This window comes from Scyliorhinus torazame, chromosome 5, assembly GCF_047496885.1.
Source record: "Scyliorhinus torazame isolate Kashiwa2021f chromosome 5, sScyTor2.1, whole genome shotgun sequence".
Lineage (NCBI taxonomy): Eukaryota > Metazoa > Chordata > Chondrichthyes > Carcharhiniformes > Scyliorhinidae > Scyliorhinus > Scyliorhinus torazame.
Genome location: NC_092711.1, coordinates 124,974,915 through 124,987,586, shown reverse-complemented (window position 1 = coordinate 124,987,586; position 12,672 = coordinate 124,974,915). Strand labels below are relative to the sequence as shown.

General features: G+C 49.3%; 1 protein-coding gene across 3 annotated transcripts in view; it reads left to right on the top strand.

Moving 5' to 3' along the window:
- LOC140421791 (uncharacterized) overlaps positions 1-12,672 on the top strand; it is an 864,226-nt gene that overhangs the window by 809,021 nt on the left and 42,533 nt on the right. Inside the window, exons 1-2 of one of the 3 annotated variants that reach the window (XR_011947074.1) lie at positions 3,052-3,477; positions 12,193-12,299. The exons of 1 other annotated variant lie outside the window; for it this stretch is intronic. The gene's annotated coding sequence lies outside the window, so the exon portion shown is untranslated. Of the gene's footprint in view, positions 1-3,051; positions 3,478-12,192; positions 12,300-12,672 lie in introns of those variants that run through there. One more of the 3 variants, XR_011947084.1, reaches the window with a different exon arrangement.

Genomic DNA, 12,672 nt, shown 5'->3' with positions numbered 1-12,672 from the left:
GAGGAAAGAAGGTTCAATAGAAACTAGAATGATCTGTTGTGAATTTCTATCCCATTCTTACAGTGATCATTTTTGTAAACTTCTTTTTCAAGCATCAGAATGGGAGGATTGGCAGCTGGGCAACTCGAAACAAATATAACATCCAGATCTGACAGCCACTCAATTCATTAGGATCTAAATATCGCAAACTGTCAATGTGCTTGTCTGTTCTGACTGTGGGAAGAGATTTCAAACATCAGTGTGACTGGAAAAGCCCCGAGACACACACACACCTGAGTGAGAGTGTTCCAGTGAACTGACTGTGGAAAGAGCTTCAAGCAGTTACACAGCCTGAAAAATCATCTTGTTTCCTCTTGTGGGAGAGTCTAGGACCAGAGGGTATAATCTCAGAGTAAGGAATCTCAAATTTAGGACAGAGATGAGGAGACATTTCTTCTCTCAGAGGGTAGTGAATCTGTGGAATTCTTTAGCTGGGCAATCATTCTTTCTCTGGGAATCAAACTGTTGTCTAATTGTCCTGGCAGTTACCAGGTTCCTGTGAAGTCCTCCAGCTGTTATTTTAACGCAGACTTCAACAATCTATTTTCAGTCGGGTTCTATTCAATTAATTCATTGTGACTGTCACACAAACACATTTTCAGTCTGGAAACTTAAACCAGCTGCTTTACATTCAATCAGGAACATCACAGTTTTACACCAATCTCAGATTTGAGAGCACGTTTCCAGCATTCATCAATGTTCTTCCTGACTCTGAACACAGTTGTAAAGGAGCTTCTGTTCTGTGTCTAGGAGCTCTGAGACATGGAAGAGAGCGGCTGGGACACATTTCTTACACGTCTCAGGATTAACCCACACTGGGACTTTGCTGACAGTGAAGAGAGATGAGAAAGACCCAAGTGTCATTTGTCCCTCTCAGTGTGACCCTGAAGGGCTGTGTCCAGGCTGAAGTTCTGTTCTTGCCGTCTGATCCTCCCCCAGATTGTCCTTTCTGAACTTCAGCCAGGTGCTGTTAAACACTCAGGTGGGAAAGACAAAAACCTGCAACGTTTCAAACCAAGTTTATTTATTTTACATTTATTCAGAATATTAAACTTCATCAACAGATTAAGACTGTCAGAGTGAACATTATTCAGTCCTGGACATAATTAACAGCATCAATAAGGGTATAATCTAAACCTTGTAGTTGCTTGTAAACTCGCTGGTGTGTTAGCAAGTAGGATGACTGAGTAAATCCCTTTCCACAGACATAACAGGTGAACGGCCTCTCCGCAGTGTGAACTCGATGGTGTTTCAGAAGATAAGATAAATGAGAAAATTCCTTCCCACATCTGGAGCAAGTGAACGGCCTCTCCCCACTGTGAACTCTCTGGTGTGTCAGCAGGTTGGATAACTGACTGAATCCCTTCCCACACACAGAGCAGGTGAACGGCCTCTCTCCAGTGTGAACTCGCTGGTGATTCAATAGGTTGGATGAACGAGTAAATCCCTTCCCACACACTGAGCAAGTGTACGGTCTCTGCTCACTGTGAACCTTCTGATGTGTCAGAAGATTGTATGAACGTGTGAATCCCTTCCCACAGTCATAACAGGTGAACGGTCTATCCCCTGTATGAAGTTGCTGGTGTATCAGAAGGTTGGATGAATTAACGAATCCTTTCCCACAGTCAGAGCAAGTGAATGGCCTCTCCCCAGTGTGAATTCTCTTGTGGTTCAGTAGGGCAGATGGACGGCTGAATCCTTTCCCACACACAGAGCAGGTGAATGGTCTCTCCCCAGTGTGAGCATATTGGTGCGTTAGTAAATCCTTTTTGTTTTTAAAGCTCTTCTCACAGTCAGGACAGTTAAAACATTTGTTATCAGAATGAACAGGTTGATGTGTCTGGAGGTGGGATGACTGAATGAATCCTTTCCCACACAAGGAGCAGGAAAACGGTCTCTCCCCAGAGTGAATACGTTGATGTGTCAGCTGATCCTTTTTACATTTAAAACTCTTCTCACAGTCAGGACATGTAAATGGTCTCTTATCAGTATGAACAAGTTGGTGTGTCACAATGTGGGATGACCAAGGCAGGTGAATGGCCTCTCCTCAGTGTGAACTCGCTGGTGTGTCAGAAGATTGTGTGAATGGGCGAATCCGTTCCCACAAATGGAGCTGGTGAACGGTCTCTCCCCAGTGTGACTGTGCCGATGAATCTCCAGTTGTGATGGTAACTGAATCCCTTCCCACAGTCCACCCATTTCCGGGGTTTCTTCATTGTAAGGGGTCTTTATGACTCTCCTGTTTAAAGCCTTGTCGACACACGCAACAGGAGTATAGTTTTTCCCTGCTGTGAATGGTGTGATTTTCTTTCAGGCTGTGTAACTAGTTCAAACTCTTTCCACAGTAAGTGCAATGAAACACTCTCATTCGAGTGTGTGTGTGTCTCGGTGCTTTTCCAGTCACACTGATCTTTGACATTTTTTTCCTTAAACGGAAGAGACAAATATTTCTCCTTCCAGTTTCAACGACTGATGATATTCAGCTACATCGAGTGGCTGTCAGATCTCGATGTGATGTTTGGTTGGAATTTTCTGTCAGCCAATCCTCCACTTCCAATATCCTATAAAAGGAGTTTACAAAAGACATCACTGTCAGTCCAGGATAGAAATTCTGAACAGACAATTCTAGTTTCTCTGGAACATTATTCCCTCTCTTGTTCCCCCAAAGCTGTAAAACCCCGTCCCACACACTCTCCCTCCTCCCTGGGCTGAAATCCAAACCCATCTCACCATCTGCACCATTTCTTTCCTCCACTCCCAGTTTTCTCCCTCCCTCTCCTCTGCCTGGGTTCAGTTCTCCAGCTCCTGTCTGCAGACTGACAATAAAACCAATGGGTCTTATTGGGGGGTTTGGGTTCTCACCATTGTCCCCGCTCGCGGTGGCTCTCATTCAGCCTCTGGGAGCCGCACTCACTCTCACTGCGGCTGCGCTCAGCCAGGAGCAGCACCGCGCATGCTCCACACAGAGAGGCGACTTCCGGGGGCGGGGCATTCTGACGCCTGCGCTTTCTGACTCCTGTGACGAAGATAGGGCGCCTGGCATTCCGGGTAGCCTTATCCGCCATTATTCCGTTACGTTTCTCAGGGTGATAAATTAATTCCGGCACGTTTGATACAGTTCGGTGTTTGTACCGAATGGGGCGCCGCATTGGTGTTTTTCTCTCTGATCGGCCTATGTTAACGGCTGTCATCTGTTTAGGGGGCGATAAGCCGCAGGGCGCATGCGTGGCCGCCATCTTCCTCAGCGGAAATGTGCAGCACGGCGCATGCGCCGCCGTCCTGGACCCGGAAGCCGGAAGAGAGAATCTTTGAATGTCTCCTGGACTGAGTGAAATTCCTTTGGAAAGAGGAGGATTTGGCAACGGGAACTTCAAACCAAACATCACATCGACCTTGACTGAATTACTCGATTCATCAGGACCTGAATATCATTGGGAGGTAAAATTATTTGTCTGTTCTGTCTGAGGACAACGATTTCAGATATCAGAGTGAGTGAGAAAATTTAAATGACCATTCCGGGTTAAATTTGAGGCTAATTACACCGATCTCATTGGGGAAGTTAAATAATTTGCTGTTGTACTCTTATGTATGCAGGTAAATTGTAACATTACCACATTAGCATACTTGGCAGCTAAACTGGGGCAAACTGCTGACCTTGTTAGTAGTGAGAGTTACGATCCGGGGTTTTAAATGTTCTTGTTGCATTTCATTCAGCTCATCGTGGCTACAAAGTAGGTATTCAGCCTCATCTCAATTTCCAGATTGTGGTCTGTAGCTTTTTAAGTTACATCACTTCAAATGTCTATCTAAATACTTTTCAAATGTTATGAGGGTTTCTGCCATAATTTCCGGCAGCATGTCACAGATCCTCACCACCCTCTAAACCTCCTAGTCCTTCCCTAAATCTCTGCCCCCTTTTATATATATCCCTCAACCAAAGGGAATCGGACCTTCCCATCCAATCTATTTACATACCACAGAATTTTTTAAATGTATAAATTTATATATTTTTCCAATTAAGGGGCAACTTAATTTGGCCAAGCCACCTACCCTGCACATATTTGGGTTGTGGGGGTGAAACCCACACAGACAATGGGAGAATGTGCAAACACCTTACAGACTGTGACCCAGGGCCAGGATCGAACCCGGGTCCCCAGCACGCAGGCACACAACCACTGTGCCACCATGAAACTCCAGAATATATACATTTAGAATAATCATTACTATTGTCACAAGTAGGCTTACATTAACACTGCAATGAAGTTACTGTGAAAATCCCCTGGTAACCACACTCCGGCACCTATTCAGGTACACAGAGGGAGAAATCAGAATGTCCAATTCACCTAACAAGCATGTCTTTCGGAACTTGTTGGAGGAAACCCATACAGACACTGGGAGAACATGTAGACTCTGCGCAGACAGTGTCCCAAGTGGGAATTGAACCCCGGGACCCTGGTGCTGTGAAGCAACAGTGCTAACCACTATGCTACCGTGCCGCCCATAAAACAGTCCAGCTCAATGTTCTCAGATTAAAGAAGCTGAAGCGCCCAACGTGGGTCTAACCCACGGCCCTGGGATTAAGACTCCCATGCTCTGCCGACTGAGCTAGCCAGGCTGCTTCAGTCTTTTCTGTTCCAAAGAAAGCAGCCCCAGTTTATCCAAACTTTCCTCTGAACAAACATTGTCAATTTCTGGTCAATGTTCTTAAATCCCCTCTGGACTCTCTCTGGTGCAATCTTCCTCGCCACAGGAATCTAGCTCTGACCTAACTAGTCCTGTCCTGCCATTTATCATGTAATCCTTTGCCTTGTTTTCCCTCTAGCGTTCTTCCTCATTCCTCAAGTGTTCAATCATTTTTGTGTCACAGGTAAACTTCTTCCTCGTGTTCCTACATTTACTTTCAAATCAATGATGTAACCAGGAGTGAAGGGGCCAGGACTGATTCCTTTGAAACCGGCACTGGAAACAGCCCTTTTATTTTCTCTATTCTTTATGGGATGTGAGTGTCATGGGCAAACCAGCTTGGTTGCCCATTTCTAATTGCCCTTAAACTGTGTGGCTTGCTAGGCAATTCAGAATTAACCACATTTCAGTGAGTTGGCCAGATCAGGTAACGCCAGTGCAGACTCGATGGGCTGAATGGTCTCCTTCTGCACTGTAGATTCTATGATTAATTCTGACCTTGAGTCACTGGAGTTTTCCTGTGTCTGCGTAGATTTCCTTTCCGGGTGCTCTGGTTTCCTCCCACAGTCCAAAAATGTGCAGATTAGGTGGATTGGCTGTGCCAAATTGTCCCTGGGAGGTGTTACGGGGATAGGATGGGGAATTCGCCACGGTAGGGTGCTCTTTCAGTGGGTTGCTACAGACTCTATGGGCCGAATGGCCTCCTTCTGCATTGAGGGGATTCTATGATTCTACATTGGACCCAATGATGTGTTCACTCACACACTGCAGCCTGACTTATTATGGGAACAGACACTGTGTTTGTTACTCTCAAAAGTGAGTGAATCCTTTGCTGTTTTTTAAAAAATATATATATTTTATTGAAATTTTTCATTCACAATTTTTTCCCCTTACACATCAAACATAAAGAAAATTTAACAGTACAAGTAACATGTTAACTACAATCTAATAAAGAGTAACTAACTAACATGGTAAACTAACCAAATAACATAAAATGAAACTTCCCCCCCCCCCTTCCCCCTGGGTTGCTGCTGCTGGTCACCTATCTTCCCTCTAACGTTCCGCTAGGTAGTCGAGGAACGGTTGCCACCGTCTGGTGAACCCTTGAGCCGATCCTCTCAGCGCAAACTTAATCTGCTCCAGTTTTATGAACCCCGCCATATCGTTTATCCAGGCCTCCAGTCCGGGGGGTTTCGCTTCCTTCCACATGAGTAAAATCCTACGCCGGGCTACTAGGGACGCAAAGGCCACGACATCGGCCTCTTTCGCACTCCCGGCTCATCCGCAACTCCAAATAAAGCTAACCACCAGGTTGGTTTGACCCGGACCTTCACCACCTTCGAGGTCACTCCCCTCCAATACCCCTCCAGTGCCGGGCACAACCAAAACATATGTGTGTGGTTTGCCGGGCTTCCGCCGCACCTCCCACACTTATCCTCCACTCCGAAGAACCTGCTCAACCTTGCTCCCGTTATGTGTGCTCTATGTAGCACCTTAAATTGAATCAGGCTAAGCCTGGCACACGAGGAAGAGGAATTTACCCTGCTTAGGGCATCAGCCCACAGACCCTCCTCTAGCTCCTCCCCGAGCTCTTCTTCCCACTTTCCTTTCAGTTCGCCCACCAGCTCCTCCCCCTCTTCTCTCATCTCTCGGTATATCTCTGACACCTTGCCCTCCCCGACCCACACCCCCGAGAGCATTCTATCCTGGATCCCCTGTGTCGGGAGCAATGGAAATTCCCTCACCTGTTGTCTTGTGAACGCCCTCACCTGCATATACCTAAAGAAATTTCCCCGGGGCAGCTTATACTTTTCCTCCAACGCTCCCAAGCTCGCAAACGTCCCGTCTATAAATAAATCTCCCACCCTCCTAATTCCCAACTGGTGCCAGCTCTGGAATCCTCCACCAATCCTCCCTGGGGCAAACCTATGGTTGTTCCTAATTGGGGACCCCACCAGGGCTCCCAGCACACCTCTCTGTCGCCTCCATTGCCCCCAAATATTTAATGTTGCCGCCACCACTGGGTTTGTGGTAAATGTTTTTGGTGAGAACGGTAGTGGCGCCGTCACCAGCGCCTCTAGACTCGTCCCTTTACAGGACTTCCTCTCTAATCTTTTCCACGCCGCTCCCTCTCCCTCTATCATCCATTTACGGATCATCGCCACATTGGCGGCCCAGTAGTAGTCGCCCAAATTCGGCAGCGCCAGTCCCCCTCTGTCTCTACTACGTTGTAAGAACCCCCTCCTTACCCTCGGAACTTTCCCTGCCCACACGAAGCTCGTGATGCTCCTGTCTATTTTTTTAAAGAAGGCCTTAGTGATCAGTATAGGGAGACATTGGAATACAAATAGGAACCTCGGGAGGACCATCATCTTAATTGCCTGCACTCTGCCCGCCAGTGACAGTGGCTGCATGTCCCACCTCTTGACGTCCTCTTCCATTTGTTCCACCAGTCGTGTCAGATTAAGTCTGTGCAAGGTTACCCAGCTCCTGGCTATCTGAATCCCCAGGTATCGAAAGTTTCTTTCCACTCTCCTTAAAGGCAGGCCATCTATCCCTCTACTCTGGTCCCCAGGGTGTATCACAAAAAGTTCACTCTTTCCCATGTTAAGCCTATATCCCGAGAAATCTCCGAACTCCCTCAATATCTGCATGACCTCTGTCATCCCCCCCACTGGGTCCGTCACATACAACAGTAGGTCATCCGCGTAGAGTGACACTCGGTGTTCTTCTCCCCCTCTAATCACCCCTCTCCATTTTCTGGAGTCTCTCAGCGCCATGGCCAGTGGTTCAATTGCCAACGCGAACAGTAATGGAGATAGCGGGAATCCCTGTCTTGTTCCCCTGTATAGTCGGAAATACTCCGATCTTTGCCGACCCGTGACCACACTTGCCGTTGGGGCCCCATAGAGGTGTTTGACCCAGCTAACAAACCTGTCCCCGAACCCAAACCTCCTCAGCACCTCCCATAGATACTCCCACTCCACCCTGTCAAATGCCTTCTCTGCATTCATTGCCGCCACTATCTCTGCCTCCCCCTCTGCTGGGGGCATCATTATCACCCCTAATAGCCGTCGCACGTTGACATTTAGTTGTCTCCCCTTTACGAATCCTGTCTGGTCTTCGTGCACCACCCCCGGGACACAGTCCTCTATCCTCGTTGCCAGCACCTTTGCTAGCAATTTGGCGTCCACATTTAGTAGTGAAATAGGCCTATAGGACCCGCACTGCAGCGGATCTTTATCCCGCTTCAAAATTAGCGATATCGTCGCCTCCGACATTGTCGGGGGTAGAGTCCCCCCTTCCCTGGCCTCGTTAAAAGTCTTCACCAACAGCGGGGCCAGCAAGTCCACATATTTTCTATAAAATTCCACCGGGAACCCATCTGGTCCCGGGGCCTTCCCTGCCTGCATGTTCCCCAGCCCCTTGGGAACCTCGTCCACCCCAATCGGCGCCCCCAGGCCTTCCACCTCCTGCTCCTCCACCCTCGGGAACCTTAATTGGTCCAAAAACTGCCGCATCTCCTCTTTTCCCTCCGGGGGTTGGGACCTATAAAGTCTTTCGTAAAAGGTCTTAAAACACCTCGTTTATCTTCCCTGCTCTCCGCACCACCGTAGCTCCCTTTTCGTCTCTAATTCCCGCTATCTCTCTCGCCGCTGTCCTCTTTCGCAGCTGATGGGCCAACAGGCGACTAGCCTTTTCCCCATATTCATATCTCATCCCCTGTGCCTTCCTCCACAGCACCTCCGCCCTCCTAGTGGTCAGAAGGTCGAACTCCGTCTGGAGTCGTTGTCTCTCCCTGTATAGTCCCTCCTCCGGGGTCTCCGCATATTCTTTGTCCACCCTTAAAATCTCCCCCAGTAATCTTTCCCTTTCCTTGGCCTCTGTTTTCCCTTTGTGGGCCCTGATGGAGATCAGCTCTCCTCTGACCACCGCCTTTAGTGCTTCCCATACCACTCCCACTCTGACCTCCCCGTCGTCATTGGCCTCCAGGTATCTCTCGATACATCCCCACACCCTTCCACAGACTCCCTCATCCGCCAACAATCCCACATCTAATCGCCAGAGTGCTCGCTGCTCCCTCTCCTCTCCTAGTTCCAGGTCCACCCAGTGTGGGGCATGATCTGAGATAGCTATGGCTGAATACTCAGTTTCTTCCACCCTCGAGATCAGTGACCTTCCCAAAACAAAGAAATCTATCCGGGAATACACTTTATGAACATGGGAGAAGAAGGAGAACTCCCTGGCCTTCGGTCTAACAAATCGCCATGGATCCACTCCCCCCATTTGGTCCATAAACCCCTTAAGCACCTTGGCCGCTGCCGGCCTTCTTCCAGTCTTCGATCTGGATCTATCTAACCCTGGGTCCAGCACGGTGTTGAAGTCTCCCCCCATTATCAAGTTTCCTACCTCCAGGTCCGGGATACGTCCCAGCATCCGCTTCATGAATCCCGCATCATCCCAATTCGGGGCATATACGTTAACCAACACGACCTCCATTCCCTCCAGCCTGCCACTCACCATCACATATCTGCCTCCACTATCTGCTACAATGCTCCTAGCTTCGAATGATACCCGTTTCCCCACCAGTATGGCCACCCCTCTATTCTTTGCATCCAGCCCTGAATGGAACACCTGTCCCACCCATCCTTTCCTTAGCCTAACTTGGTCCGCCACCTTCAGGTGCGTCTCCTGGAGCATAGCCACGTCTGCCCTCAGTCCTTTCAAGTGCGCGAACACTCGGGCCCTTTTAATCGGTCCATTTAGGCCTCTCTCACGTTCCACGTGATCAGCCTCACTAGGGGGCTACCTGCCCCCTTCCCATGTCGACTAGCCATCACCCTCTCTAGGCCAGTCCCACGTCCCGATTCCGCGCTCCCACCTGTTCCCTAGGTGGCGCATTCCAGCCCCGACCACCCTTTCTTTAGCCAGTTCTTCTTTGATTTCTGCAGCAGCAAACCCCCCCCCCCCCGCCCGCTAGATCCCCCTCTAGCGTGATTGCTCCCCCCATATTACTTCCGAAAGTCAGCTGACTTCAACTGACTCCGGCTTCTCCCGCTCACTCCTTGACCCCCCCATGTGGGGAACTCCCATCTACCTTGCGCCTATCTTCCCGCCATCACCTTTCTGGCGCGGGAACAAGGACAGTAGGCTCCATATTCTCTGTAGCTGTCCCGCCCCTTGTGGCGCAGCTCCCTCTCCCACCCCACTCCCATTCCTCATCCCCCGCCTATGTCTCTTCTTTCCCCCCACCGGCGCCCACATTTCTTAGTGTCCCCCCCTTCCCAATTTAGATCTCTATATACATCGACAGTGACATTTCCCTCTAAGATCAGTCCCTCAGTTCTGATCCAGTTTCTCGTCTTTAATAAAGGTCCATGCTTCTTCCGCCGTTTCGAAGTAGTGACGTCTCTCCTGGTACGTGACCCATAGTCGCGCCGGCTGCAGCATCCCGAACTTCACCTTCTTCTTGTGTAACACCTCCTTGGCTCGATTAAAACTCGCTCTCCTTCTCGCCACCTCCGCACTCCAATCATGGTACACCCGTACCACCGCATTCTCCCATCTACTACTCCGTACCTTTTGGGCCCATCTCAGAACCACTTCTCTATCATTAAAGCGGTGAAATCGCACGATTGTCGCCCTAGGTGGTTCTCCCGCCTTTGGTCTCCTCGCAGGGACCCGGTGAGCCCCCTCCACTTCTAAGGGGCCCGAAGGGGCCTCAGCTCCCATCAGCGAGCTTAGCATCGTGCTCACGTAAGCCCCGCAGTCCGCTCCTTCCACTCCCTCGGGGAGACCCAGGATCCGAAGGTTCTTCCTTCGTGCTCTGTTTTCTACGGCCTCAATCCTTTCAATGCACTTTTTATGGAGCGCCTCGTGTGTCTGTGTTTTGACCGCCAGGCCCAGGATCTTGTCTTCATTATCCGTCACCTTCTGCTCCACCACGCGGAGCTCTGTCTCCTGGGTCCTTTGTGCCTCCTTAAGCCCCTCAATTGCCTGTAACATCGGGGTCAGCACCTCCTTCTTAAGTAGCTTCACACACCGTCTTAAGAATTCGTCTTGATCGGGCCCCCATGTCGCCTGGGCTTTCTCCGCCGCCATCTTGCTTCTTTTTTCCTCCTGTCCCTATCGTCGAGGATTCCTCGCGATGTAGCCACCGCCGATATTTTTCTCTTTCGTTGGGGGGGACTCCCTGTTAACTCACCCCACACCGGGTTTTGCCCTGAAAAAATTCCCCGTTGGAGCTCTTAAAAGAGCCCGAAGGTCCGTTTGAGCTGGAGCCGCCGAAACGTGCGGCTTAGCTGGGCATCGCCGCAACTGGAAGTGATCCTTTGCTGTTTATCCCCTGGGCCCCATCTCCAGTATTATTGTCTGATTGTCCCACTGAGACTCTCACTGTTATTATTGGACAATCAGCGCACAGTCTGAGCCTGTGGCCGCTCTCACCATCTGTAACCGTCACAATGCCCGGGTGATTGAAAGCAGCTCCGGACCAGTAGGAGGCGGAGGGGCGGGACTGGAGGACCAACCGAGAGCGGCTGGTCCTCCAACCAATTGGAGTGAATGAGGGGCGGGGCCCGCTGTGATTGAAGCATGCGCTGTGTGGGTAATGGCGTTACAGAAGGGCTGTGTCTCCGGATCCGAAATCGGTGTGAGGCGATTAACAATATGGAGGGAGCGAGAGATCGTGGGGGTGGGCGGAAACGTTGTATAAAGCTGTTGTAAGCCGCAAACTTCGGAAGAGAGTTTACGATTGTTTATAAATATGAGAAATGCCAACAAAAAGTTTTTTTTCATAAAGGAAAAGAGTTTACGGTACCCAGTTTCTACTGAGCGGAGCTGTGGCTCCTCATGTTCGGCTCGGGTTAATGACCGCCATCTTTATTGGATGTGCATCAGTGCGCATGCACGCATTTGTCATCTTTGTCGGGCGATGTTTCAGTGAGTGGGAGGAGCTTGTTCCCCATTGTTCAGAATGGAGACAACTTGTCCACCAAACTGCATTAGTCTTTCAGTCCCAATGTCTTATTGATGATGCAAAATGGTGGCAGAGATGGAAAGAAAAGGAAGCAAATCCTGGTCTCGGGATTTCACTGTCTCATTGGACATCCTGTCCCATGTGTCCAAAGCTCTGCGGCTCTGTTCAGCCACATGAAGACCCAGGGCAGAAACTCACAACTCTGAGTAGACGTCATCCTCAAATCAGGGGACTGCTGATGACAAGAGGGTCAGTGTGCAGCGGTGAGGAGAGAGGGGGAGCGGCCGGTATGATCGGTCATCCTGGAGCAGGAGGAGAGAATGTGGTGAATTTCTATCCTGGACTGACAGTGATTAATTTTGGAAACTCCTTTTACAGGGGGTTAGTAGAGGAGGGTTTACACACAGCAAATATAAACCGGGAGAAATATTTATCTTTCCCGAACTTTATTTCTGGACTGACAGTGATGCCTTTGTAAACTTCCTTCACAGGGACTTAGAAAGGGATTCGCAGACAGGAAATCCACAACCAATTCTCACATCAAATTCTGACAGCACCATTCGCGTTATCAGAACCTGGAGTTTATCGACATTTGTGTGTAAGCATTGAGTTCCATATCATTACCACTCACTGTTTAAAATTTCTTCCTCATATCTCCCCTGTAGTTCTTGCTCACAATCTTAAATCTGTGTCCCATAATTCTTTACAATCTACTGATGGGAACAGATTGATTTATCTTTTTTCCGGGTTTGCTGTTATCGTTTCCGATGCCTGGGTCATGCCAGATGGTCCGTCCAGAATCCACTCCGTTATTGTGTATTTATCGCGGTTGAATGGGCTTGGACCAGTCCATTTCCAGATCCAATACACAAGTGAAGTCTCCGCCAAGCATTGATTGACGTGTATCCAGGTCTGGGATGGATCCCAACAATTTTTTTTACAAATGCCACATCGTCCCAGTTAGGGGCTTA